The sequence below is a fragment of the Octopus bimaculoides genome, chromosome 28 (assembly GCF_001194135.2).
Source record: "Octopus bimaculoides isolate UCB-OBI-ISO-001 chromosome 28, ASM119413v2, whole genome shotgun sequence".
NCBI classification, from domain to species: domain Eukaryota; kingdom Metazoa; phylum Mollusca; class Cephalopoda; order Octopoda; family Octopodidae; genus Octopus; species Octopus bimaculoides.
Genome location: NC_069008.1, coordinates 7,759,184 through 7,765,305, shown reverse-complemented (window position 1 = coordinate 7,765,305; position 6,122 = coordinate 7,759,184). Strand labels below are relative to the sequence as shown.

At 40.8% G+C, this 6,122-nt stretch overlaps 1 long non-coding RNA gene across 2 annotated transcripts in view; it reads right to left on the bottom strand.

Moving 5' to 3' along the window:
- The window catches only part of LOC106879233 (uncharacterized), a 16,081-nt gene that overhangs the window by 2,374 nt on the left and 7,585 nt on the right, over window positions 1-6,122 (bottom strand). Inside the window, exon 3 of one of the 2 annotated variants that reach the window (XR_001410613.2) lies at window positions 4,169-4,323. The exons of the other annotated variant lie outside the window; for it this stretch is intronic. This is a non-coding gene — a long non-coding RNA (uncharacterized LOC106879233). Of the gene's footprint in view, window positions 1-4,168; window positions 4,324-6,122 lie in introns of those variants that run through there. 2 annotated transcript variants of the gene reach the window in all.

The window sequence follows — 6,122 nt, the reverse complement described above, 5'->3', positions numbered from 1 at the left end:
CCTAGTACTTATTCTATCGGTCTCTTTTGCTGAACTGTTAAGTTACGGGGACGTAAACACACCAGCATCGGTTGTCAAGCAATGCTAGGGGGACAAACACAGACACACACACATATATATATATACATATATACGACGGGCTTCTTTCAGTTTCTGTCGACCAAATACACTCACAAGGCTTTGCTCGGCCCGAGGCTATAGTAGAAGACACTTGCCAAAGATGCCACGCAGTGGGACTGAACCCGGAACCATGTGGTTGGTAAGCAAGCTACTTACCACACAGCCACTCCTGCACCTATAAGGACATAAACTCACAAACACCTGTTGTCAAGTAGTAATGGGAGGGACAAACTAACACACACACATATATATGACAGGTTTCTTTCAGTTTCTATCTATCAAATCCACTCACAAGGTTTTGGTCAACCTAAGGTGCCCCGCAATGAGACTGAACCCAGAACCATGTGGTTAGGAAGCAAGCTTCCTACCACAGTCATGCTTCTGCCTATGTGATTTTTTTTAAATATATAAATTTGTAACATAAAATTTAATCATTGCAACAGAAAAAGATACACCAAGGAGAGCAGCAATGAAAGCTGAAAAAAAAAACAAGCACAGCAACAACTCCATATTAATCCACCCAGCTACACAGTCCTCCAAGAGGAGAACAAGGAGGTTATGGAGTATATATACTCTGACAAAAGCAAAATCTTTATCTCAGGTGAGGGCTTCAATGAGAAAGCCATATCTCATTGAAGGTGCAGGTGTGATTGTGTGGTAAGAAGCTTGCTTCCCAACCACATTGTTCAGAATTTAGTCCCACTGCATGGCACCTTGAGCAAGTGTCTTCTGCTATAGTCTCAGACCAACCAAAACCTTGTGATTGGATTTGGTAGACAGAAACTGAAAGAAGCCTGTCGTATATATATATATATATATATATATATATACATATATACGTGTGTGTGTGTGTGTCTTTGTGTCTATGTTTGTCCCCTCATCATCACCTGACAACTTGAGTTGGTGTGCTTATGTCCCCATAATTTAGCAATTTGGCAAAGAGGCTGATAGAATAAGTACTAGGGTTTTAAAAATAAGTTTGGGGTTTGAATTGTTTTGACAAAAATACTTCAAGGTGGTGCTCCAGCATGGCCAGTCAAATTACTGCAACAAGTGAAAGAATAAAAGAATGTGAAAACCCTCAACAATGGAAAGTTCTGGTGAGAATCACATAAAAAGTACATGGTTCTTTGAAGAAATCTTTCTCAAAGAACAGTCATTCATAACTGAAGTGAGACATTCCAAGGAACATTTCACTCATTAGTGATAGGAGATGACTGAAATGGCATCTCAGACACAAGCAAGGATTGTGTGGATGTAGCCAATAGAAGTGGGTGTTAATGCCTTGCAAACCTTCTCTGAGGTACTTCCAGCTCTGACAGGTTTCAGCTTTATTTTCTGAATGTACAGCTTTATTTTCTCAATGCAGACTTTGTCATTTGAGTCATGTTTAGATAAAATTTTCATGAGGTTATTGGACAGAGTTAGCTTAAGTTGGCCACATTTTCTGATATTTGCATATACAAACCTGGACAGTCTTAGCATAGACCAAAAGATAAAGATCCAGTTACTGGAAGCTGAATGCGTCCTTTCTGGTACAGAAAGATTTCAGAGATTGAGTTAGTGAATTGAGCTGATTTGATGGGTGCCATCATCAACAACAGGTGGTGAGTCATGCTAAGAACTTATTAAAGGGGTAGATATAGAAATTTACAGGATACAAAAGGATTTATCTAGCCATTTAGAAAAGGCACATAGAAACAACGTTTTAACAAGAATGGCCTTTGATTATTTCTTCAGCATAAAATACAAATTATGTTGCCCACACTAAGCTGGGTGCACTAAAACATGAGGATAAGAAGCCTTTCAATGGGCCAGTGGGGTGGATGCATAGCATGGCATCAAAGACTGAATATGGTCTATGATGGACCGTGATAGACATATGCTCTTTGCTACCAAACAGATGAGCGGTTTTCCAGTGGTATTTTGCTGAAGTTCTCAATGTATAATGGACTGGATAAAGAGGGCTTTTACACCTACATTTTTGGTTTGCTATAACTCATGAGCAGGGAAGTAGAGTGCTGCATGAACCTCACTACACATCTGATGAAGTATCAGATGAACTGAGCTGTTGTGCTAGGATTGGATGTTCTGCCCTACTACCTCAATTTCCACATGCCATACCTCCTGTTTTCCTGTCTTAGCCATCAACTGAAGCTAGCATTCCCAGCTGAGTTGGCTGTGAAGTGGTTATGTTGATGTGGAAGGATACAAGCAAGGAGGGTGTGTTTCAAAATTTCAGGCCATTAACTCTGCTAAACACAGTTAAAGATTTTATCAAGGGTGTTCACCCATTATTTGTAACATATTCAGGAAAGTACTAACTCGTGCCATCCTCGGCATCAATCCACAACATCATAGAGAGGGTTAGGAATATTTCTGGCTTTGTGCAGGAAGCTGATCAATTTGGATTAGTGCAAGGCATTCAAAAGGGTAAACCATCACTAGTTAATGGCTATTCCAAGAGCAGTCACTTGGATTGCCACAATATACAGCAATATCTGTTCAGTGGCCAATCTTAATGGTAACTTCTCAGAACCTTTTGGTATCAAACATTCAGTCTGTCAAGGATACCCTCTCTATCTCCTCTCTTTGGAGCAATTGTTGCAGTGGATGGAATCTTTGAGAAATATCCCACTCAACAGGGTTGTGGAACAGCTGTGTTAGCATTAGTGGATCTTGAATACTTTGGAGATTGAAGTGATCAATCGCATAGTAGAGGAGTAATAGAGGTATTCAGGAAGCCACATCAACTGGGATCAAGTTGGCAGGCCTCTAGAGAGAAGTTACTAACACCTATATTACCTTAGTGATACGCTACCATTTGACTATTATGGCTTGTATCAAGAAATATCTGTCTAGATTGGAGTACATGCCTTTCTCCTTCTGGGACAGGTACCAGCATTCAGGAAATCAATTTGCTGTCAATGCTTGTTCTGTGATGAACTTGGGATTCCATTGCTGATTCTGTGCACTGATGTTCACACATCTGCACCATTGCAATGATAACCACAAAGACAAAAAGAAAGGGTAACTAGTACGGATGCCTTTCATATAACATATCTTTCCACAGCTCATGTTTTTAACTGAGCTGCAATTGTGAGTCAACTTTAGGCCAAAGCTAGGCCTTTGGTATCTAGAATGATGCCAAGCCCTCTCCTAGCTGGACAATGTCAGCAGTAAAAAAACAACTGCATTTTACAGAGGGTTAGCGGAGGGTATAAACAATGACAGCTTGCAAATAGCTCTGGGTACTGACAAGAACTGTCTGAGCAGCCTCTTCTGGAGAACTTTCAAGCTAAGAACTTGGACAACTTCCAAAAACAAACTTGGCATAGCAATGCTGCAGAGGGTGCCTGTTGATAAAACTTGTCCAAGACGTGTAAGCTAACAAAAGCTGTATCCAGTATCTATGTATTATCAATTTGTAGGTTTACACTGGAGAAATCTGGCATCAACCAAGCGTCTCAGTGAAAATTGATCCAATACATTCCTTTTGCAGGTGTCTAGTCTTCCTCAACCTGTGTATACAACTAAAGAAGGTGTATGAAGGATTTGTTTGAAATATTAGAAGACAGGCATTGCCTTCTCCAGACAAACTCTCATCATCTTTAAAAGGAAGCTGAGGAAAGGGTGGGAGGCAGTACATTCCAGTGAGTTCAACAAAAAGTGTATGAAGTTAAGGGGACCTACCTTAATGACGATTTTCCAAGTAGGATGAAATGGGGAGGCACTTTTCATGCTTTTATTGTGACTGAGTAATCTGAGCTTTTGAGTAAAGTTTCAATTGAATTACCTTACTATTGCTTACCTCTCTCATTATGTTTATTACCTCTCCTAGTTTGCTATTTGCTTACCTTTCTTACTTTACTATTTTATAACCTTCCCTATTCTCTATTTTATTATTTCATTAATTCCAAACAGCATATGCAGTGAGACCTTAAACACTTTTACAAAGATGGCAGATGCACAAGGTCAACAAATTCTTAAATACACATGGAAAATATAGTGATTCAGCTGCATGGCAGGATTTCTAAAAGTGGTTCAGAGTTTCTGTTGCCTAAGTTACCTAATTATTGGAGAAAGATGTTATGAAAGTATACTTGCCAGAGTAAGAAGAGGCAAGAGGTTTCTCCCTCTGATGAAAGGCAGGCTGTAAGATGCTTGTGTGCCATGTTACATTATAGATGTGGGCTGCAAAGGCTAGAAAGGAATGAAGTGAACATGCTCTGATAGATGCGCAATGTTAGTATGTATGAATGATGAAGTTGGAGTGCATACAATGGGATGTGACACCAAAATACATCCTGGAAGAACGTAAAACGACGTTTTAAGAGTAAGATGGGGAAGATTCAACAACAAAAATATTATTTACTTTGTGCTTTATTGAATTTGTTTAAAAAAAAAACTCATACATGTTTTGCGCATACGCGCTAGATAGTCGTTGTAGGATCGATTAGTCACGACTAGCTAGCGCGGATGAATAGTACCCAAATTTTTTTTTTACAAAATGCTCAATAGCAAAACACTGAAACTGTCCAGTACACAAAAGAACACCTGTCTGTCGCAGGAAACACAAAAGAAATTGTCAAATATAGTCTTTGCAAGTTTCTTGGGTCAGTCCTGGTGACATAGGGTCTGTTCGAGGCAGGTTGTGACGACGAAGGTGGTGGTGTTGTCAAGGGTGCACGTGTAGGTTCAAAGGTGGGCGTGGCAGCACGTCATCGAAAGATGCGGACACCTTAAAATATGCTCTTTTAAACCGGAGACGAGTTGATTGCGTGCAAAACAATGGCAGAACGCTTAGGCCTGTCTGCAGTGAGACGAAGATGGCAAATATTGCAAGAACCGGTATCAACCATGAATTGTTCCTTGGACACCAAATCTTTTACAAAGAATACATGATGAGTAGAAAATGAAGAGGGAATTGACGTGCTCAATTCCTCCAAGACTCTTTTCCCGACGACTTAAAGCTACAAGGCTGATTACACTTGTGGGCTTTTTCTGCAAATCTTGCATGGTACCAACACAGACCGAAGTGTGACAGAGAGGCACGAGAGGCAGAACGACTGCGACTACGAGAACGCGAAAGATGTCGGTTACCTCTGCACAGTGCGTCCATCTGCCGTGTGAGCGCGTCTAGCATCTCGGAAATCTCGTCGTGTGACGAGGGAGAGGATTTTACAGAGGTTGTCGAAGAAACCTCAGAACAAGTACTACGTGACGAGAGCTGTGCTGAAAATTCCAAAATTTCCTCCGCCATAGTGGCGATCTGGTCAACCGTATTATGCTCTAGTGCCGTCTCCAAAATCGTCTGCACGTACGACGGCAATCTAGAGAAAAATATTAAGCGCAAAAGAGGCGTGTCAGCAGGATAGTCACTCAATTCGCGCAGACAGCGCAAAAACTGTGACGGGGTTCTGTCTCCCAATTCCTCGCCTGCCATCAATTCTTTAAAACGACACAGTGCAGATTTGGTATTACGGCGCAAAATCTCCGCCTTAACAGAGGCATAAGTGGCGTTTGAGCAGGGATCTATGATTAGATCCCTAACAGAGGTGACGAGTGGTGCGGGAATGCCATAATACAAAAGATTTGTAGTAACGCCTGCGCATGCGTAGTCTTACGCATGCGTAGAATTAAACAACCAAACTTTCCCGCTTTAATCTTTCTGTTTTACGGTCGGCCGACCATGAGCATGGACGTGTGCTAAAGATGTCTCTACATCTTTCGGACTTACACAAGACAGCTTGCTCACAACTACAACGTCCCAACACCTATGCTCATACACACAGAAGCTGTAACAACAAGAACTAATGATGTACATATTTACCACCTAATTAAAGTGTTGTTTAAGTTGATAGTCTGGAGTTCAGCGTTCCGTTATATTCTTTAATTTTATAGTAGAAAGTCAGGTATACAATCCAAAGATGTATAACCCACTTTCTACTAAAGATTCAACTGTTGTGAGGGAGAAATATTATAAACCGAAAAGTAAGCTT